At 44.6% G+C, this 23,450-nt stretch overlaps 1 protein-coding gene across 1 annotated transcript in view; it reads right to left on the reverse strand.

Moving 5' to 3' along the window:
• The window catches only part of Ankfn1 (ankyrin repeat and fibronectin type III domain containing 1), a 153,234-nt gene extending 146,245 nt beyond the window's left edge, over positions 1-6,989 (reverse strand). The window contains exon 1 of the mRNA XM_028878201.2: positions 6,791-6,989. The gene's annotated coding sequence lies outside the window, so the exon portion shown is untranslated. The remainder of the gene's footprint in view (positions 1-6,790) is intronic.
• Positions 6,990-23,450: the final 16,461 nt, after the last annotated feature.

Below are 23,450 nucleotides of genomic sequence, written 5' to 3' on the forward strand. Positions count from 1 at the left end.
TAGAGGAACTGTAAGGTTGGTGGTCCTTCACCATTTCATTTCCACCCCCTTAGAAGTATCATTATTTGATCTTTCTGGTTGTTCCCTAGGAGAGCCTCTCAGAATGCTTGTCATTTTTTTGTTTGACTTGCAGCCCCCCAAGAGCAATGAGCTTCTTCCTCTAGAGTATTTGTTTTTGTGGTGGTTGTTTAGCAGACATCAGCATTTTTAAACAAGTCTTTTAAATTGCTCTGAACTTTGGGAATGAGACGGTTTGGAAATAAAGGGCTTCGAAAAGCTCTGACATATTACTGAGTCTAGCAGATCATGTTCATGCCTAGGGATGGGAGCAAGGTGGGGAAAAACATGGGAGGCTTATGTGTTGCAATGTGGGCATTTTGTTTGCATGTATGTACCATGTACGTGCATGATGCCCACGGAAGCCAGAAGACAGGGCATCAGAAATCCTGGAACTGAAATTATAGCTAGTATGAGCTACCCTGTGGGTGCTGGGAATTAAACCATAGTCCTCTAGAAGAGCTCATCCAAACCTGGACAGATACAAGTACCACCATTCAGTCTTCATCATTGTATACGTGAACTTAGTCAAAAGATGAAGAAACGGTTATTTATTGTCACTTTAGAAACAAGGAAACTGAGTCCCAGAGAGGTTAGGTAAGGTATCCAAAACCTTACAACCAGAAAATAGAGCAGTAAGATGTGAACTCTGACTCCAAGACCTGTGCTCTTGTCCTAGTTATGAATCCGTGTTTCACCGGAGCTTGGTTGTGGAAAGTTTTCAGTGTTATTGTCTTTTGGAAGTGGTCTGAGCCAGTTTGTATGAGATGTAGTTTCAGGACACTGTGTATTAGAAATTAGAGCTCTAGTCACTCCTGACAGCTGGGTGGGCAGATGTACTCAGTGAAGGAAACATATTCGACTCAGGACATATTGTTCTTTAGGCTGTGATATGAACTGGGGACCTTCCCACTTCAACCTGCCTGTCACTAGACCAAAGAGAAAGTTTGACCCCATCCATTCTCTACCCGCTCTTAACATGACAGGTGTGTCTTTGATTGCTAAGGGGTGACCCACTCTATTACAGTATTGACATATAGCAGTGGAAGCCGCCTTTCTAGTCTCTGTGCCCTTTGAAATGAAATATATATATATATATTTGAAATGTCAGTGGTGACTCAGGAGGAACACTGCTTTTTAAATTTTTTACAAACATTTTTAAAATTATACTTATTTGTATATGTGTGTGTGTATGTGTATACATGTACAAGCACATGTATTTTCAGTGCACACATGCACATTCCATAGCATACATGTGGAAGTCAGGGGACAATCTTTGGGAGTTGGTTCTTTCCTCCCACTCTGTGGGACCTGAGGGTATAATTCAGATCGTCATGATTGGTGGCAGGTACCCTTACCCACTGACCCATCTTATTGGCCCTGACTTTTAGTTTTAAAGCATATGTTTTGTGGGGAAGAAGATAGAAGATCAAATAATAATTAATGGTGACTCTGTAGTTCAAAATATATGTACAGATGATCTAGATGGTAACCTAGGTATCCTGCATGTGATCCTGGGAACTCACGAGAAAGTAGATATGATCTTCCATAGTTATGAAATGTCAGCTCACCTGGGGTTGCAGAAGCCTAGATTCTAAGACCTTCAATGCAAAAGAAGGGGAAGTCCTACATAAGTGCAAGTTGTTACTTTAGCTATTCCCAGGGTGCTCATGGGCTGGAAGGAAAGGCAGTGAGCCAGACACACAGCTATGAAATATTGTGCTGTGAAAAGGTAGCATATACTCAAGAGGAGTTTCAGAAAGTTGGGCAGTATTTAGAATCAAGCTTGTCTCAGTCCATCCATGCTGCTATAACAAATGAACCGACTGGGTAACTTATAAACAACAGAAACTTATTTTCCACAATTCTAGAGGCTGGGGAAGCCAAGATCTCAAGATGCCTGCAGATTCAATGTCCCTGTTCCCCAGTTCATAGACGCAACCTTCTGTAACAGGGTCTAGCCAGCTCTCTCGGGTCTCTTAGAGAAACACTAATTCCAGCTAGGAGAGCTCTGTCTTCCCGGTCTTAGTGCTTTGGTAGTTTGAAAGAAAATGGCCTCCATAGGGAGTGGCACTATTAGGAGGTGTGGCTTTATTGGCGTAGGTGTGGCCTTATTGGAGGATGTGTATCACTGTGAGGATGGGCTGTGAGGTCACCTATGCTCAAGCTACACCCAGTGTGGCACACAGACTCCTGCTGCCTGTGGACGTAGGACTCTCAGCTCCTTCTCCTGCACCATGTCTGCCCGTACACTGCTGTGTCTCGAAATGATAACGGACTAAAACCTCTGAAACTGTAAGCGGAACACCAATTAAATGTTTTCCTTTTTAAGAGTTGCATGGTCATGGTGTCTCTTCACAGCAATAGAAAACCCTAACTAAGACAACTGTTAACCAGCTGGTTAGGATCTCATTGTCTTAATTTTGAAGGGCCATAACATTTAGTCCACTGCAGTACGTTCACACATACAAACTTCTTGAGTCTCTTAACAGTCATTTGAAGGCAGAACTATTATCCTCATTTTATTGGCAATAAATTGAGGCTCTATTAAAGGGCAGATCTAGGATTAACATGCAAGCAATGTGGATATGCCTCTGAGCACTTAACCTCTAAACATTTCCCTTAAAAGGCCAGAGACAGAGAAGTATCACAGAGAGGTGAGTGGCTGAAGTGAGTGACAGGACGTGACCATGGGAAAAGAGAGGGCCAGAGAAAAATGGGTCAGAGAAGGTGACTCATGAAAATGATTTTGAATGATGAATGAGAAATAATTAGCAAGAGCAGAAATGACACTCCAGGTGTATGAGCCCAGGTTAGGATGTAGAGACAGGAAATGATGTAGAAACGGGCTGGCAGAACATGCTGGAGGTGGGAGGATGGAAAGCCTCTGGGCTCTGACATGGGCAGTGGTACATTTCATCCGCTATACTGTACATGGACCTTAGGAAAAAGGCCTAGAGAGGTAGCAGGGCCGAAACCTCCAGGGTCTTGCACACATGACAAGGAACAAATACGTTAAGCTGTGTACATCAGGGAACACCAGAAGCCCCATAAGCAATGGATGCATCAATTATCTTAGCCATCTGATCATTCATAGCATATGCACACCGGGATGCCACACTGTACTCAACACACTTGTATAATTAGTACACGCCAATTAAAAGTAAACACACACATTCTTCAAAAGTTGAAATTTGCATCTTTAGAGAATGTGGTAGTAGCCAGAGAGTGATTTGAAAAGGAAGGAGTGTGGGAATGTTCGGAAGAGACAACCAAATATGAATCTCTTGCAAAAAGGCCCAGAGCTGGTGACTGTAGGGGTCACCAGGGCTTTCGGGTTGGATCTTTAAAGCTGCTACCCAGGAGGAATGCATGCCTGGTGCTGCAAGTCTGCTCACAGCCCATAGCCGTGGAGGTCCCAAACCATTGCAGGGACCCGACTGATGTTACTTTGTTATGTGGACATGGTGTCAACTACCTTCTAAATATTTGTATATCCACATAGACTAGTGTAGCTCTCAGACTTGGTCAGAAAAGCTTCTGCTTGACGTGGGTGGGTGATTAATGTAGAGACTCCTAACTGACGAAAGTGTTGAGAATGAGTGGCTGTGGACTTCTCAGCCCTAAACAGGACATACACTTTCTCTAAGACTCAGGCAGGATACATCATGGATGAGGAGTAGACTGCAAGATCCAGGGGATGGGAAGGAATGATATGAAAAGCTGTCTTCTCTACATGACATGCTGTTGAACTTATGAACTCACAGTAGCAGTGGCTACCCACCCAAGATGGTCCATCAACATTCCATCACACAGAAGGGAGAGGCTCCTATGTCCCATCCTTCCCTGGGGAATCATAATGGTTAATGGTTGTTTAGGGAAGTGGAGTCATATTCCTCAGTGGTGTAGACACAGGTAAGTTGCTGTTGCTCAAATAAATATAACAACTCTTACCCATGCACATCCAGACAACCCTAATTAAATTTAGAGGGCCACACACAAAGACATGAAAATAATAAGTAATAAATACACACACACACACACACACACACACACACACACACGAAAGAAATCTAAGAGAAAACACAATGGGGTATTTCTTGATGATTCCTTTATTGTGGCAAAATATACTTAGCATAAAAATGAAGTACATTTGTAATGGTGTGCAGCCACCTCCACCATTTGCCTTTAGAATGTTCTCACAAACACTGTGTGCCCCTATCAAACATTAATTCCCCATCTATGCCAAAATGTGAGCTTCACAGAGAGGACAGGAATCTGCTCTTCCCCGTGTTGTACACTCTCAAAGCTCTGTAAAGAATCTAGATCAGCAGTCTTCAACCCTCACACTGACCCATTTGGGGGTCGCATACCAGATAGCCTGCATATCAAATATTGACATTGTCAAATATTGACATTACGATTCATAACAGTAACAAAAGCACAGTTATGGAGTAGCAATGAAATTTTGCTATTCATGGTTGGGGGTCACCACAACATGAGGAACTGTATTAAAGGGTCGCAGCATTAGGAAAGCTGAGAACCACTGATCTAGATGGTATTGTCAGGCATTCCATAGAAAGAAGGTAAGAGCGTGATTGAAATATTACCTGCTTTTCTGATCAAGAGTGAGGTAACTATAAAGGCAGCTCATGGAGTTGGAATGAGGTAAATAGAAAGCAGAATAATCAATACCACAATCATCCATCATTTGGGTGCCCTTGAGGTTAAAACAATACATGGGAAGAGATCAATGGCTAATGAGTTATTCCTTCTGAGAATGTATTTTCTAAAAGACAGAAATACCCAGAAGTACCAAATCTCCAGGGAAATAACTTCACATATCTTAATACTAGAGATAGTTTGTTGGGGGGCAAAATAGACCTCTAGAACTCCTCATATTATGGTATATTTATATCTGCTAATGTTGAATAACCAAACAACTGTAAGTTGCTGTAAGTTCTATACCTGGTTTTATCCACACCTGCCTTCCCTCAATACAACACCTGCATATTTCTTTTAAAACACTTAAGACTTTGGAATCATGTGTACAGAAAATCAGTTATAACTAATTGAAAAAAATTTTTGAAGTTAAACTGTATTTATTTGAATGTGAGTTTCTTCAAATGTAACTTTCCGGCTCTATTCTCTCTTACACCAAATGCAGTCATACTTCTATCAGATTTTCTGTATCCCTCAGAGGTGGAAAAGGGCACAGAACCCTTAGTCCTCCCCTGCATGCTCTATGGGTCTCTGGTGGTTGGAGTATAGGGACAAGGGCACTGTGGACAGAGCTGAAAGCAGTGTCCCGTGGCTATGTTAACCAAGTTTAGCATGTCTACTTCGAAACAGCCAGGAATCGGGGAGTTAGAGAGACGGATATCCAGGGACCCTAAGGGAATTGTCCAACATGTTTGATCTAGTAAACACGCTCCACTCTCCGGCCATCTTACCAGTTGTCTAACCAATAGGCCATTCTGTTGTCTTCCATCTCTGATGATGTCATTTGTGAAACAGCAACAGTCACATGGGAGAATGACTTTTCTCTGTGATGGAGTGGCGCTTGGGGATCCTTTCGACTAGGAGGAACCTCACCCATCTCTCAGATTTCCAAACTTTGGTTTTTATTTGAAGAAACCTGCTGCTCACTATTCTAACATCATCCATCTTTGTCAGCACCCGAGGCCACAGCTTCAGCTGAGTGGCCAGTGATCTACAGCAGAGGGAGTTCACCAAAGACATTAAACTCTCTATGACATTTATATGGACTCCGAACTCACCGGAGATGGATTGAGGCTGCCATAAAGCCTCGGGGTAGCCGGGCAAACAAGACTAAGGAGACCAGCTAAGGAACAGCTTTCTCCATTCCCTTTCCCCATCTGCAGAGGTCAATTTACATCTTACTTAGGAAGTGGGGAAGGCAAGTGAATATCGGGATTTTCAGAAGCCAGCAGGGTAACAGACTCGTCTTTGAATGTCAGTGGTCCCACTTGTGGCCACAGACATACCAACATCCGACTTAGGCAACAAGACACTTACAATGCCGCACCTCAAATCCTCCCTGCCAACAGATATCAGTGAGATAAGAAGACAGAGGGTCAAACAAGACCTTGAACGAGTGTCCACTCTGTTACTCTGGCAAGGATCTTCACTATCACAGTCTTCACGTGATTGACAGACAGGCTGGCCCATGATGGACAGATCTCTGATCTCACACTCTGCATGCCTAGCCTGCACACTAGATCAAAGGCAGCAGCCTGCCTGAGTTTGGGTCATCAGCATGATGGGGCCCACCTTTACCTGATCCTACAGGTATTTTCTGAGGTATTCAGGAACCCGAGTGAAAAATGATTTCTACCACAAAACAGTCATTTATTTTTTTTCTAATAGCTAATGGTAATCAGTTATGCAAGCACTTCACGTGACTAAGCTTGCTGCAAAGAAAATGCCCAATTGTCAGAAATGAGCCTCCCCCACCCTCATCCTGGCTGTTCCACATGGCTGTGCATGCACTACAGCAGAGCACTGTGTGCATGCCTAGTCGTATTCCTCATGGACCGCCTGCAGCGAACTTTGGAAGATGCAGATATTTAAAAAAAAATACACACATAAAACATATTTAAATAATATATATCATTTAAACCACACTAACACACACACATTTAAAAAATCATCCACGACTGAGAAAGCCCCAATTTATACATGGAGAAAGACAACAATAAATTTGACTTACCAGCTGAAGCTGTTCGAGGCAGCCGAGGAACAAGTTGCTGGTAAGTGTCCAGTGCTTTCATTCAATAAATCACATTGGCTCTGCTTTCTCCTGTAGCTCAGCTTCTGCGCAAAGCAAGCGAACCTCCTTCCTATTCTGTGCAAAGAATAAAATGCGAACAGGATCACTCCAGGCAAGAGCCGAAGTCCATGATCACTAAGCTTCTAATGCAAAATAAAAGCGTGAATGATGCATGGGGAGAGGAGGGTAGAGGGAAAACAGCTTGGCTTAGAATCTAGGTATATTCACAGGACTGCAGCGGGGGAAGGCTGGATTTCTCAAGCGTGTGTGTATGTGTGTGTGTGTGTGTGTGTGTGTGTGTGTGTGTGTGTGTGTGTAGTAAAAGGGTGCCATGACTTTAGTGTGTGTTTAGCCGATTGTATCTGCCAGGAACATTCAGAATGGCACACAATACTAAATCAGAACCAACTGTCACTCAAGGGTCCACAAAGGGACAGTGAGGCAGCCAGTTAGTTCAGCACCACATTTATGGAGCAGGAGAATTCTCACCTGTGGCTCGAGAGCCCCTTCAGTGACATGCTCCCACAGCTGCCTGAATCCAGAAGCACACAGGTGGCAGCCACATCCCCTCCCTCTGGTAGGAGTGATGGGGGCCCTTACAGGTACTGGGAGTGCTCAGCCTACACAAGGGTTTTGAGTAGACGTGAAAAAGTAGTCAGCAGACACGGGGCTTCGGACCCCATAAGGCTTTAGCCTCATGAAGAAGATCCCAGTGCTATTTGTGTGCCAGCAAATACACATATGGGTGTATCTGGCTCCCTCACCGGTGCTGTGCTTCATGTGACTAATGCAACACATGAAGTGGATTTCCTCGAAAGCCATACAAGAAGGCTTCTCTTACATCTCCCTCTGAAACAATAGCCCAGTGACCTTGGCACATGTTGGCTATGTCAGGGAGGATTTGTCACTGAAGAGCATATATATATAAAACACACACACACACACACACACACACACACACACACACACACACACAGAGAGAGAGAGAGAGAGAGAGAGAGAGAGAGAGAGAGAGAGAGAGAGAGAGAGAGACCCCTAACCTAGCAACAGCCATAAGGATCTTTGCAAAGCTCTATTCAGATACTCTCTGCCAAGCGAATGCTTAGCGCTATAATGACTTCAGATATAATTTCGGACTCTTTGATTAGACACCGCGTCTGCTTTGTCATTTATGCCTAGAGACAAACTAATTTGAACGTGAGTCTGCAGTGAATCAGGAGATCGTCTCTTGGTCATAAGCAGGGAGGTAAAGCGTTAATTTGAGGGGGCTGGTCATGTCCTAAGATAATGAGCAAAGCGCCTTGTGTTCCTGAAATTTCTCCCCCTTTCTGGAGACACCCTGGCGCCTGCCAGCTCACTCTGACAAGTGGCAGGTGGCTGCTCTGGAGCTGGCATTTGAGGTAAGAAAGTGACTCAGAAGGAGCTGGGGATGTATCTCGGTTGGTGGAAGGCTTGTCTAACAGGCAGTTCCCTCCCCAACACCCCATCAGCTGGGCATGGTGTTACATGCCTGTAATCCTAGCACTTGGGAGGCGAAGACAAGAGGATCAGAAGTTCAAGTTTATGTACGGAGTTAGAAGCCATCCTGGGACACACAAGATGCTGTCTGGAAACAACAACAACAAAAAAGTGATGCAGAAAACCAGACAACGTGGCTGTCCAAAGGAAGAGCTCAGCTTGGCTTTCCACAGTTGTCTTACTTTTCTATTTTTTTAATTAAAAAATGATTTATTTATGATTATTTTATGTGCCTTGGTGCTTTGTCTGCATGTGTGTGAGGATGTCAGATCCCCTGGAACTGGAGTTACACACAGTTGTGAACTGTTATGTGGGTACTGGGACTTGAACCTAGTCTTCTGGAAGAGCAGACAATGCTGTAACCCCTGAGCCAGATGGCACATGACTTTAATCCAGGCACTTGGGAGGCAGAGGCAGGTGGGTCTCTGAGTTTGAGACCAGCCTGGTCTACAGAATGAGTTCCAGGACAGCCAGGGCTACACAAGGAAACTATGCCTCAAAAAACCAAAAAGAAAAAAAAGTGAACTCACTTTTCTATTCTTTTTTTTTTGGTTTTTCGAGACAGGGTTTCTTTGTGTAGTTTTGCGCCTTTCCTGGAACTCACTTGGTAGACCAGGCTGGCCTCGAACTCACAAAGATCCGCCTGCCTCTGCCTCCCGAGTTCTGGGATTAAAGGCGTGCGCCACCACCGCCCGGTTTCTATTCTTATTAGAGAGTTTAGAGCTCACTCTCTCTCTCTAGAACATTTGTCTTATTAAAAAAAATTAGTTACATCGGGCGGTGGTGGCAAACACCTTTAATCCCAGAACTCGGGAGGCAGAGCCAGGCGGATCTCTGTGAGTTCCAGGCCAGCCTGGGCTACAGAGCGAAATCCAGGCAAGGCGTAAAGCTACACAGAAAAACCCTGTCTCAAAAAACCAAAAAAAAAAAAAAAAAAAAAAAAAAAAAAGTTGATGAGGTAGGGGTGGAGGAGTGTGTGTGTGTGTGTGTGTGTGTGTGTGTGTGTGTGTGTGTGCTACAGTGCACACAGAGGTCAGAAGACAACTTGTGGGAGCTGATTCTCTTGTTCCAGCATGGGAGTCCTGAGGATTGAATTCAGATCTTCAGGCTCAGGGGCAGGCACTTCAGCTGGGAGGCTGAGGCATCCTGCAGGTCTTACTCTCCCTTTCTCTCCTCAGCCGTATCTATCTGTGGAACACCGTCACGAATAACTTAATTTGGGAATAGCCCTGCCCCTGTGGATCAGACAGCAGTTTATTTTCCATCTGGGATTAAGAGACATTCAGGCTGTTCTTTCACAGCTGAAGCCCAGTGACTCCCAGGTAAAAAGGTTGGCCATAACACCTGAGAACTTTTGACCCTGACTTTAATGCAGAGATACTTTCATTCTACCTATTAGGGCAAGTCATGTGACTCTGAGTAAGTCTATCAAGATCAGAGATTTCCGGGGGTTGGAGGGGGCAGAGCAGGGGGCGGGGGGGCGGGGGGTGTCACAGGTTCCATCTTGGTGTCACCCTGAGGGGGTAATGACCCTGAGGGGGTAATGACCCTGAGGGGGTAATGACCCTGAGGGGGTAATGCCTCTTGTCGGTAATAAAGCATCTGGGGGCAAAAGCATGTTGAACATCCCTAATCTAAAAACCCAAAGTCCAAAGGCTCCAATACCTGCATCTTTCTGCAGATAGATACAACACCAAGTGGAGAAGTCCGTACCATGAAACTATGCTTCATGAAGATTATTTAAAATGTTGTATAAAAATACCTTTAGATTACATGAGTAAGGTGTATGAGAAACAAATGATTTTGTATTTAGATTTGGCTCAAAATCCTAAGAGGCTTCATTCTATGGACAGGACTGGTTTAAAATCCAAAATCTGCAACACATTTTGTCCCAAGCATTTGGAGTAAAGGATACTTCATATACATTCAATGTGGGATCAAAAGGTCCCCAGAAAAGGAGCTTCAGGACTCCTCTAGTCTCACTAATCTAGTCTTCAACAGCTATGTATCATGTCCTTAGTAAGTGAGAAACATTGTGTCACACACTTGCATGTTACCCACAGGTGTAAGATCCCAGGCATACCTTGGGAAAATGATCCCTTTTCTGGGCTTGCTCAGCTTCCTAGACTACTTCCTCCCTCCCTCCCTCCTTGCACTCAGCATCACAGTCATCTTGAGTATGTGTTGGTCCCTTGGCATGCTGGATGTTCTCTTAACATCAGGCCTTTGCACCCCGATGTGCTGGCTGGAGGGTCAGCCCCCTTTTATTGGTTAACTCCTCTCTAGCCTTGGAGTTCTGGCTTAGATTTCATCTCCTGGTGATGTTCTCCTGGGCCTTGGGCTTGTAAATCCTTGCTCTGAGATCTGAGAGGTAGCATCCAAAACGCTCCTATCACCTTGTGTTGTACTTGCTCAGTTTCACTCGTCTACATTACATTGTGGAGCTTGGGTGACTTAAGGTCTCTTGTTCAATGTTGTATTCCAGTGTCTAGAAGAGTTCCTGACACATGGAAGGCATTCAGTAAACACACAGTGTTTTGTCAAAGTGCTTACTTACTACATACTTGTTGGGTGAATGAATGGATAACTAAAAAACCTGGGAGGATAAATGTGAGGAAGCCTCAGGATTTGAAGATCTTGAAGTTCTCTTGGTACGTCCTGTCTAAGTTTTTTTTTTTTTTTCACCGAGCGCCTGCACTGAAGAATCGCCTCCTCTGACTAATTCTTTTCGATTACTCTCAGCCCATACTGATCACACCCTCATCTGTCTCCCGCTCCCTAGCACTTTCACAGCATGTTCTTGCTTTTTTGTCCTCCAGATGTTTCCTGGGGTTTGTGTCATGTCTACAAACTGGTATTCTCCATAACTCCTAGCATAAGCCTACAATTAGCGGATGCTTGATTCACTGAACAGCAGGCACTCAAATGGGGAGTTTCACCATCAGTCTTGCAGGAAGATGACTCTGGCTTGTGGGGGATGGACGGCTTAGATGGACCAGACTGATGGGGGAGTTTGCTAATGACTCCAGCCCAGACTGGGGATTTCAAAGCAGATTTCTTCTCTTTTCCTTCTCCCTCCCTCCATGTCCTAACACCAGTGCCCTCATTGGGAACACCGAGAATGTTCCTTCCACTTTCAGAACGTCCCTCCACCCAGTTCCACCCCCACAGCCATCTTCCTTGCTTAGGTTGTCATCATGCCTCACTGATTCTATTAAAGAGTCCTTTGAAGAAAGGGATTGCATTTTATTTTTTTTCTTTCCTCCCGCCCTTGCAGTTCTTGGCCTAATGCCTTGCAGATAATAACTGCTCAGTGAACTCTAAGAAAGAGAAGTGTTTACGAAGCTGTGTGGTTGGAAGGGCATGCAGGAGAGTGGGGTGTCTTTCCAGAGACAAAAGAGACGTGTTTAGTGACAGACGCAGCTGTCAATCGTACAGGTGGGGATACGTACCGTTCACAGGATCTGCGCGATCTCCATAGAGAACAGTTGGTCACGTCCTTCTGGAACGTGTAGGGAGGAGCTAGAGGAGGTTGTACTGAAATTGGATGTGGAGGAATTAAGACTACCGCAGGTTGGCAAGAAGCAAGGGGAGGGGTCCTAGGCACAGAGTCGAGGCATAGAGCCCTTGGACTGTGGGAGGGATGAGTCGTTCATCCCTGGGACTGGACTGAAGTAACTAGTCTCAGATGAGCTCATTAGAATGTCTCTCACAAAGCAGGCCTGAGGAGCCTGAGGAAGGCTCGATGCTGTGTTGAGTCTGGACTTCCTGTTGGTGGTGACAAGGATACCTGCAGAATGCCAGTGTTGCTGAGCAAGAGCTCTCTGATCTAGACATGGAAGATAATCAAGGAGAGTAGTAGGAACCCAGAATTAGGGAGATGCTGATGCTCAGAGCCAAGTAAGTTAAGAGATGGGAGCATGTATCTTAAAAGGTCTTATTAGCAGGGCGGTGGTGGCACACGCCTTTAATCCCAGCACTCAGGAGGCAGAGGCAGGTGGATCTTTGTGAGTTTGAGGCCAGCCTGGGCTACCAAGTGAGTTCCAGGAAAGGAGCAAAGCTACACAGAGAAACCCTGTCTCGAAAAACCAAAAAAAAAAAAAAGGTCTTATTAATTAAAACAAAAAACCCAGAGCCAGATATTGGGGTGAAAGCTGAAAGATCAGAGAAAAGAGCAAGCTAGCCAGTAGTTCTTACCTCTACAAAATCCTCAGTCTCAAGAGAGTGAGTTCCTATTTCTTTACGCCTTATATACCTTTCTCTGCTCAGCCATCACTTCCTGGGATTAAAGGCTTCCCAGTACTGGGAGTCAAGGTATGTATCACCATTGCCTGGCTCTGTTTCCAGTGTGGCCTGGAACTCATAGAGATCCAGATGGATCTCTGCCTCCTGAGTGATAGGATTAAGGGTGTGTACCACCACTGTCTGGCCTCTATGTCTAATCTAGTGGCTGGCTCTGTCCTCTGATCCTCAAGGCAAGCTTTATTAGAGTACACAATATATCACCACAGGAGCGGGATGCACTTTGGAGGTAGAAATGGATTTGTTGACAGAAAGAAGCTAAAGGTGGTTTTCAAAGTTTTAATCTACGTGGGCTCATTTCTGGGATATGCATTCCGATTCAGTTGGTTTATGTGTCTGTTCTTATGCCCACTACCACACTGTTTTTGTTACTATGGCTCTGTAGTATGCTTCGAGATTGGAAATTGTGATGCCCTCCTGCTTCCCCACCCCCTTTGGGGGCTTCTTGTGATTCTGTATCAATTTTGCGATTTTTTTCCCCCTTCTAGTTCTATGAGAATGTCATTGAGATTTGATGAGATTTGCCTTGAATCTGTGGATCAGTGCATGCTATAATGTATACATGGAAACACCACAATGAACCCTATTCATATGTAAAAGTGATTTTCCATAATGAAAAGAGAACAGTATATAAGGTTTAACCTATGTACTAGCAGATGATGGCAATGTTGGTTGTTGCAGGACACACACATAGCATTCATGATTCAGTCTGTGCACATGTTTTTAAGTAGAGAAAGAGCAGGGGCAAAGAGCCAGAGCAACACATTTAGGTCACTTTGCAAAGCAGTTAGAGTCAGATAAAGAACTGATAAAGATGGCGAGCCACCTGGAGCAGCACACTGGGCCCTTGGCTGATGCTTTTCCTCCTTTGTAGGGATAACGGTTGTCCTGGAAACAGAACTCCCTCATCCATTGCCACAGCTTGCCCCACTGTTTGGCCCCTGGGAAAGAACTGGTGTTTGGATTGGGAGCCTGTGCTTGGGCCCAGATCTGTTCCTCATGGGCTGGGTGACCCTGACAAGCGGATTCTTGTCACTGAGCCCTAGTTTTCTCTCTTGCCTTAATAAATGAGTGACTTGGACCTGGTCACCTGAAAGACTCTTTCATCTTCTGTCATCTGCTTGGCGCCGTAACATCTAGAAGTGTGGAATGCTTGAGAAGTTCGGCCCAAGCCTGCCCTTATCACAAGCCTGTGGTGTCCATTCCTATGAAAAACCCTGTATATATATATATATATATATATATATATATCATTGCTGCTAAGGTCTGTCTGCCCTGGGGTTAGTAACACGTGGTTTGTTTGTGAGACATAAATTTAATCACTCTTTGATGACCATTTGAATAATTTTTCACCCTTTTTTCCTTGTTCACCGTTTTCAATTTAGGGAGGTGCCTTTTCATCAGAATCCCCAAACTACATTATGGGAAGAAAGTGGCAGGTCCTTCCCTGTGGTCAGCAGAGAGGCTGCCCGGCCCACTTCCGTTCTGTAATCTCTTGACCTTCCTTAGTGTCCTAGGGTGCTGCTGTTTAATAATGAGCTGTGCTTTTTCTTCCCAAATAAAATGTGCCATTTATCAAAAACACCTAAAAAGGGGACATAAAAAAAGAAAAGAAAAGAAAATGAACACCCCAGGGTGGATTGGAACATGCTTATTATGTGTGAAGTTGTCAGTAATGAATGCCACACTCCCCGCTCCTCTACCACACGCACACGCACACGCACACACACACACACACACACACACACACACACACACGCACACGCACATGCACATGCACGCACGCACTGCTAAGCCCCAAAGGAGAAAGAAAGTGTTTGGGAAGGGCACTGGCTATTCAGTTCCAAGCAGACCCTTTCAAAATGTGCAGACTGTTCATGGGCATGCCATTTCTTGATGACTTTGTTTTAAGTCCCAGATAACCTTTCAGAATAAAAGTAATGGCTTCCTAATGTGCTGGGGAACCCACTTGTGGAGTTTGTCCCTGGGTCTTAGGAGCCTAGACACACGGCACTCAGAAAGATTCTTCAGGCAGAGGTGGTCCACGTCCTTCTTCCATGCAGCCACCACACAGTGTTGGTCTGGACTGGTCATGGGAGGTTTTCCAGACTGGGGATTTTGAGAAGCCCGATTCTCTTAGGGAGGTTACAAACCCTTCACTGACAGCTTTCCAAGAACGGCTCTGTGAGCCTCTCCGGCAGCCTCCCGGCTCGCTGCAGCTCCGACGACGTGATAATCAGAGTCCCTGAACTCCTGAAAAGTCTTCTTGTTCTGCCTGCTGCCCTCTCAGCCGTCCTTAGAATTCTCCAGCTCTGAATCCCCTATTGTCTGCAGGAGCCCAGGATCCCCACACCATGCCTAGGCAGGAATGCGAGCCTCCTAGGTCTGGCTCTCAGTACAACCTTATCCAGCAGGTCACAAAGCCCCATTTATACACAGCTCCTAAGTTTTTATCATAACTCTTTATCGACTCAACCCCATATATCCTCCAGGGTAGTCGAGAGACGTTTGGTAATGAAGCCCATTTATCCTCATTTTCTCAATTGGCACACTTAAAATTCCAATATTTATGTTCACACTGTCTTAATTTTGGATGTCAAAGACAGTCTGGTAGACAAGGAGCATTACCCAAGGAGAACTGACCCCCATGGAGGAGTTCACCGGAGCCCCCATAAGTGATGAGGTTTGTCATAGTTGCCATTTACAGCTGCAAGACATAAGAAGCCGTTGTTGCTGTCACTCTTAATGCATTCTGTGTGCCACCCAGAAACAGTGCCCGCCTGAGCCTCACACTTTGCAAAATAGGATTAGCCACTCCTTGATGGGGAAACCAAGGCTCAGAGAGATTAACTAGCTTGCTAAAGTGCACTTAAGGGCCGAGCTCAGACTCAAACCCAGATCTCCCACGGCCAAGCTCCCAGCATTTCCACCTCACTCCTTTGCCTCCTATCCCAGATGCATTCTGGGAGTAAGCTGACTCACTTTTCATCCCAGATGTACTAAGAGCTGTGAATTCAGGGCTGTCACTATCCTTTGGCCAGCTGAGTAATATGATGGGCTCTGCTGAGTATTTAGCACAGGGTAAGGGCAGATTGGGAACCAGAAGCATATATTTCACCTGTCAATAGGTGGCAGTATTCACCTAAATCTCTCCAAGAGGAGGCTGCCCAGGTTGCTTGGCCTAACACCATCCCCAAGGCCATCTATGTTCTGTGATAGAGCAGATTTGTTTATAACGAACAGGGTGTGCAACAAGTTTGGCACTAACTGGGTGTCAAGCATGCCATTACACTCTGAGACTGGGACATTAGTGGGCTGATGGTAGAGGACTGTGGTTCCTATAGAGGTGTGGGAAATCCCTCTCCCTTTGGACTATTCACTTTGGCAATTCAAAGCCAGAGATGACTTCTGTGTCTTTGCCTACTTCAAATATGTTGTACATGATTCTCAAATTAAGAATAAAATGGTGAATGCCTTAGGATTAGATCATTCATAATCAGGGTGGGGTGGGGGTGGGGTGGGGGTGGGGTGGGGTCAGTTGCTCAGATGAAGATAAGAAAGCAACAAAGAGCAGGCTGTCTGGGTCTAACTTCTCCAAATCTATGTGCAAACATACATACACATGCCCGTCATATCACAGAATTGTGAGCAGGTATGAAAAACAGCCCCAAGGCAAGCGTGCAAATACACAGATGAAAATGATTAAGAGCGATAGTCAAGATGCACACAAATAAGCAATCTATCTGAATTTTAGACAGCCTTCCTCTTCCTCATTCTTCTCTCTCTCTCTCTCTCTCTCTCTCTCTCTCTCTCTCTCTCTCTCTCCTGCTCCCCACTTTCTTAATAAAGAAAATGTTAATGCCTAAAATAGGTATAGTTCAAAGTCTTAGTCCAGAGTCAATTTTTATCTTCTGGCTGGCACCAGGAGCCTTCTCAAAGCAAAGCATAGTGTTTTAAAGTCAAGAGGATGGTGCCATGGCAGATGAAGGGGCAAGGGAAAAGGCTGGAAGATTCTTAGCACATCCCTGCGCCAGCCTCTCCATTTTCAGTTGGGACACTTGGAACTGATCGTGTCCTGTGATGACCAGGAAACACTTAGCAATCAGTAGAGTCCTCTGTCATGGAAGCAAGGACTTGACTCAAGTCAGAGTCTCAGGAGACCAGACACATAGACCAACTCTGATTGGCTGATGTTCTCTGGGAGGTGTTCTGCCTACTCACAGGACACTAGTTCAAGTCTCTTTCACGGATCAAGTGACTTTCACTCTCTAGCTGAGGTATCTGTGGCTCTGAGAGCATTCTCAGCTTGTGGCTGCTTTTATAAAAAATACTTGGGGTCTGTCTACTTTCCATACTAGATTGGAACCTCCCTGAGGGCAAGGCTCTGCCCTTGTTAATTTTTAACACCCCCCCCCACACTATCTTTTGCAAGGAAGATGATTTTTTAATACATATATGTTTCATTGAGTGGAATTAAAGAGAACTCCGAGGCACATATTCTACTTTGTCTGTTTTTAGAGACAAATGCAGCTTGGCTGTTGGATACAACATGTGGGTCATAGCTCTGATTTTTCACATGATTCTCCACTTCAGGCAGCCTTTGTGACCTTGGCTCTCTTTTGTCCAAACCCACCTCACCCCCACCCACTAGAGCCAATAATTAACTAATTTTGTGTCCTTTACAGAATGCCCCAGTCATATGAAGGGTAAATGCAGAGTCTGGCACACAGGTTGCTCCAAGGATATGCAATGACCCCTGTGGTGTCTATCATTCCAGTCACTAACATTTCCTGCCTTGTGTGCTTTGCAGACACAATCCAAACTAAAAAGCTGAATGTGGCAGTGCTGTTTCTTCCTGGCTGTGACCGCTATTTGCCATAATAGGGTAAAGCTAAGCCCAAGAGGAGACATCTTTCTTCAAAAGCTCACCAAATCACATCCAACCCATTAGGCATATCGGGAGATACCAGTGTGCTCTGTAAGTGACTTACTCGGGCTGAATGTCATGGGCACCATGATGCTGTCAACTGCAACAGCCCAGCTGTAGATTGTCTAAACAGGATGTGAAATGGGCTGACCATTCAGAGTTGCACCAGAAAGGAAACCGTCAGATTTCCTACCCTGCTTCCAGCCTCATCCACAACCATGGTGATAAACCTGATGTGGTCATGCCCCCAGGACAATGACTCTAACAAGAAACTGTGAAAAAAGAGAATCCTCTTCGGATTGTCTCTAACGCCTGCTGGAGTCTCTCCCCTCCTGCTACTCCAATCTGTCATCTTTAAAAGAAAGTGGCCATGACAAGGAATGGTAGTTTATGCTCTGATCCTCCAAATAAGTTCTTCTCAATGGGCTTCCCAGACTTTCCTAACCTTAAAACAAGCAAGCAAACTGGAACTACAAGGTAGGAGCCATGCCTCCCAAGAGCTCAAAGGAGAAGACAGCAGAGCTGTTCTGCAAAAGAATCTCACAGATCGACTTGCCGCATCTCTTGATAGTGATCGAAGTCTTCTGAAAGATCCTCTTGTTTTTTTCAGTCAGCCTTCTTCCCTACTGAGAGAATGGATCAACCAATGCTCTCTGAAGGTGCATTTTGCAGTGCTCACACAGTTGTGAACCCCAGAGGCTGATGGAGCATGCACAAGAGAAGGGCATCTCTGCTCGGACACTTTATTTTTCTCTAACTACTCCTGGTTTGTATTGATGTGCTCTGATGCTTCAGAGTCAATATATGTGACCACTGTAGCCCCTAGAGGGCACTTAAATATGCTTGCAATAATTCCTCATTAAGATCATTAATGTTTGCTTAAAAATAAATAAACCAAGGACTGTCGACATGTTATTAGGATGCCATCTCTATTCATGGTATTCATTCTTTGATAAGCTAACAAGAAGTTTCTGTTGATGGGAATGGTACCTAGTGGCACTGGAGCATCCCAGCCTTTAGTGATGGTAGGTGAGCCCCTTTTAGGGGGGATGCACTATTTCGCCAGGAATCTGGGTAGTTTTGATGGTCAGTCAATTTACAGAGAAAACTCTTCCTCCTCTGATGGCTTACTTCAACACCTCACCCCAAAAGTGCCAATCAAAATAAATTTCACAGTCTCCCAGGAATAGTTAGGTTTGGTGTTTGAGTCCAGGGTCCCAAGATGAAGCTGAGAAAGGCTCCTTCGGTCCATGGTGAGCTGATGAGTAAATACATTTCAAAAGAGCCTCCTCACCCTTTCCCAGGCCCTCTTCCTCATTCACTGCACAGCCTGCTTGCCCCTTAGCTAATATTTGAGTGGTTGGCCTGTGACCCACCTCCTGCCAAATTGCTCACCTTCTAACTCTTACAGGCAATGTTTCATCTGTGTGACAAATGGGAATGCTTCCTAGGCCGATCCTTACAGCCACCTCATGTTAGTTCTTGGCATTGAAGGTGGAATCCCATGTAACCTTTACTACAGCAGGAATTCAGTGTAGGAGGCTGAAGGAGGAGGAGCAGGGAAGATGGCCGTATGTGTACATTCAAACACAGGAGTGGAATCCTTAGCCTTAGATGGAACCCGATGATTATAAAGGCAGTCACCCCTCTATGTTCAATACCTCCCTGTGAATGCCATGTTCCGCGTTAAGACCTCTCTGATTTGAAAGGAAAAATCAAATCAAAAACCTTCTCTGTTTTTTTTTAAGGCTGCCAGATCGGGCATCAGTTGTCAGGGATACCTGGCTTAAAGCACACAGTGACAAAGAGGTATATGATGAACTTGAGGAAAAGAAAAAAAAATAAAACAAAGGGAAAAATAAAGTTTGAAAAGCTGTAAGCATGCATTTAGGGAACTTCAGGGATCTCTCTCATTCCATTTTGGCCTCTCTATTATTTCTGGCTTGTCCCTATGGACACCGGCCATGCCCTTGGACCACCAGTCTCGGTCTCATTTTCAAGCACCTGTGCCAAGCCCCTTCCTACTCTGTATGTGACTCTGAACTTCCATCAGGGTGGACACAGGGGTAGTTTTCAGGCTTAGACTGCTCTGCACTAAGAGGCAGAGTAGTCTGTGTGCTCTCTACTCCATACGATCCTTCCTTAGCATCTGCCAGCCCTGAAGGATGCTCCTCACCTGGGAGCAAAGGGGTGAATAGAATTAGAGGTTGGTGGTCCTTACTTCACTCATCATCTAGAGAGGAAAGCCAAGAGAGGCTGGAGATGATGGTGGCAATGTCTCCCCCTGCAATGACATTGTAGCTGCAGACTCTCCTAGTCGTGCTCACTCTGTCACACACGAAGAGAGTCCCCCATTCCCATTGCTCCCTGACTGCGGTGACAAGGAAGACTAGGGCTTTTCTATGCCCCTTGCAACTCTAGAGAGCATTCGCTTCTCACAGCAGATAAAGAAAACCTTCAGGATGTGCTCTCCATCTCTCCAGATATGTGAGTGAGAGGATCGAGCATCCAGGAGCAATGCCATCTCATCAACCAACTATGGAGCTCACTGCCACATGGCAGATGGGCGTGGCCAGTCATAGCGGTCTTAACTGATTGAACGAAACTCAAATAGACCGAGGAGAGCTGCATGTGCCCCCATGAAACACACTCTCACTTGCACAAGAAGAGCTCATTTTTGAGCTTGGCAGGACTGAGTGCTGGAAGTTTCGAAGTCAAGCCAGAATGCATCAGACATCACACAAGGACCCCAGAGTTTTAGTTTTGAGGTCTGTATGAAAAAAAGGAAACAACTCTATTGCTTTTAGTTAACCTAAAATCACCCCTTTATTCTTTCCTCTGAATCTATAGTTCCCCCTATTGCACTGTTAAGAGACCTCGAGGTTCAGAATGCTATGGAATGCTAGGGAGGAAGGCTGCCTAATCTGGCAATCTACCACATGAAAGGGCAGGCTACCAGAACAGAAATATCATTTAAAGCTGGATGGAGTAAGAGATGCTAGTTTGCTAGTTTCTACTCATGAATCTTTGTCAAGTTGCTTGATCTGATGTATCATACTCTTATTTCTTAGAATTGATAGTGTTTGCCTTGTAGAAGAATTGGCTCAGCTGTGGGTAAATCGCTTTCCAGAAAAGCACAAGAATCTAAGTTCAGTTTCCCAGAACCTATGGAAATCCAGAGATGGGCTAGAGAGTGTCTGTAATCTCAGTGCTCTATGGTGAGATGGGACGTGGAGACAGGAGAGTCCTTGGGAAGTCACAGGCCAGCCCACCTGGTGTATGTAGCAAAAACAAACAAAACCAGCAAAGCCAAACAAACCCAAAGATCTTGCCTCAAAGAAGGTAGAAGGAAGGACCAAAGACTTGAGAGTGTACTCTGGCCTCAAAATGCATGCACTCTCATGTACACACACACACACACACACACACACACACACACACACACACACACACACACACCTCTTGACTAAGCCAATCACAACAGGCTATGCAAATGGTCAACAGTGGACTCAGTGTGAGGAACCATCGCCAAGCTGCTAAATGAACATTTATGCCTACAAGGGTGGCTAAAATCAAAGACTAGGAGGCCTGGAAGTAACTGGAAGACATGGATGAGACACCACTAAGAAAGGAAGATGGTAGGCTCCAAAGAACTGTTTGGCCATTTTATTTTTTTTTTTATAAAACTATGTACAATGCACTTTATGTTCTACTTTTGAGTTTTAACCCTGGGGAAAATAAATGTCCACAAAAGATAATATTAGAATTTTGTAAGCAGTCTCACTATTTTGATACCCAGACTGGAAATATCCAAATGTCATCAATAGAATGAAAACCAAGTAAACAAATTACATGCTAATACTATGGACTATTGCCCAACAGTCCGAGGGAATCATGGAGATACACAATGATGTAAATGAATGGCTCTCAAAAACACTGTATGGGACAGAAGATGCCAGACACTGTAGAATGCCACAAAGATCAGGGACCAGCAAAATCCAACTCCAGAGACAGAAACGGAACACTGGCTTCCTAATGGCTGGAAGGCTGACATACTTGATTGGACAGTAGCAGAGGAGGACTTTCATGGATGCAAGAAATGTTCTATACATTTGTGCATGTATGTGTATGTGTGTGCATGCGTGTGAATAGGTGTGCATGCGCGCGCATGCACGTGCATTTATGTGTAGAGGCTAGAGGTCAATGTTGGGTGTCTTCCTCTATCACTTTCCATTCTGTTTTGAGACACTATATTTTCATTCTTAAGAACTGAAACTGGAGCTCACTGTTTGGCTAGATTGGCTGTCCAGAGAGCCCCGGGAAGCCCTTTGTCAGAACTGGGATTCTTGGTGCATGCTATCACACCCAGCTTTTTACTAATGTGCTGGGGATTTGAACTCAGGTCCTCCGGCTTATGTAACAAGCATTTTCCCCACTGAGCCACCTCCCCAAGCACTAAAACATTCTACATCTTGATTTGGGTATTGGTTACACTTACACCCCCCACCCCCACTCAAACAGTGAGTAATGGTTGGTAACAAGACCACTTCCAGCCCCAGTAGCTAACTGGACGTGACTGCATGCTGAAGAATGATACTGGGGTAAAAGCAAAACCGTGCTGAAATCCACAAAGCAGCTTGCTGGTGCAGTACTGACTAAGCCTCTTGCTAACATACTTCCACATGAGAGCAGAGAGGACAGAGCGGCCAGATTCATGATCCATTCATGACCCTGTGCTGCTGCCTTTCAAAACCTCCCAGGCATGGTGAGATAGGACAGCTGCATGTGGCTTGAGTGAGTTTGACCTGTGGCCAGGGTGAGCATCAATCACTGCGGTAATTGGCTCAGGGCTGGTCATGTGGTTCAGGCCAATGGGAATCAGCCTTGGACTTTGCTGTGACTTATGGAACTAGTTATTCCTACACTTTTGGGGGCTCAGTGTTAAACAAGTCCAGAGCTGTGGAGCTTGCTCAAAAAGTAGACAAAAATTGCTAAGCTATAAAGTCTTTAAAGATATGGCATCCCTTCTATGGTGTGATAGGGTGTTGTTGGTATAAGAATAATAATAGAAAATTATGAAAAATGATAATATTTTAGTGTTAATTTTATTTGAACACAGTCTCACTTGGAGCACAGACTGGCTTCAAGCTCACTATGTGGCCCAGACTGGCCTAGAACTTACAAGTTTCTGCCTCAGCCTCTTGAGTACTGGGGGTCAAGTCTAATGTCATGAATATTAAGATTTTTACAAATGTGATCCTGATTGATCACAACATTTTTTTCTTACTTGATTTTTCAGAAAATTCGTGTTTTATGTTCTCAAAATGTATAATTTTAGCAACTTGATTTTTAATTCATATAATTGAAAAAATTAAGTTATTCAGTTGATCTTGACAAATGCAATATTGTAATTAATTATGGGTAATTTTTAATTGTCAGATTTTCTGCTGACAGAGTACAACTGGAGCTGTTGAGAGAATTTCATAAGCCATACTAATATTTGGATAAATAACTTTGGAAATAAAAATTGTAGTATATCTACACTGATGATTTTCACAGAGCAAATTTTTCCAAAATATTTCATTCTATATGAATCAATCTTGTGGAGTCTGAATTCAGTCTTCAATACAAATGTACACAGTGTCTGTCCTGTTTCCTCTGACATGCTTTACAACCTGGAAAGGTTTAAGAAACTGAACACAGCTGTATAAGTTTATCTCTAAAAGTGCCTGCTGTGAGGCAAAAAAAAAAAAAAAAAAAAAAAAAAAAAAAAAGGCTCAGTGGGTAAAGCCTGTGCACACAAGTATGAGGTTCTGAATGTGGACGCCCAGAACCCCTGCCTGTAAAGCCAGA

The sequence above is a fragment of the Peromyscus leucopus genome, chromosome 8b (genome assembly GCF_004664715.2).
Source record: "Peromyscus leucopus breed LL Stock chromosome 8b, UCI_PerLeu_2.1, whole genome shotgun sequence".
Lineage (NCBI taxonomy): Eukaryota > Metazoa > Chordata > Mammalia > Rodentia > Cricetidae > Peromyscus > Peromyscus leucopus.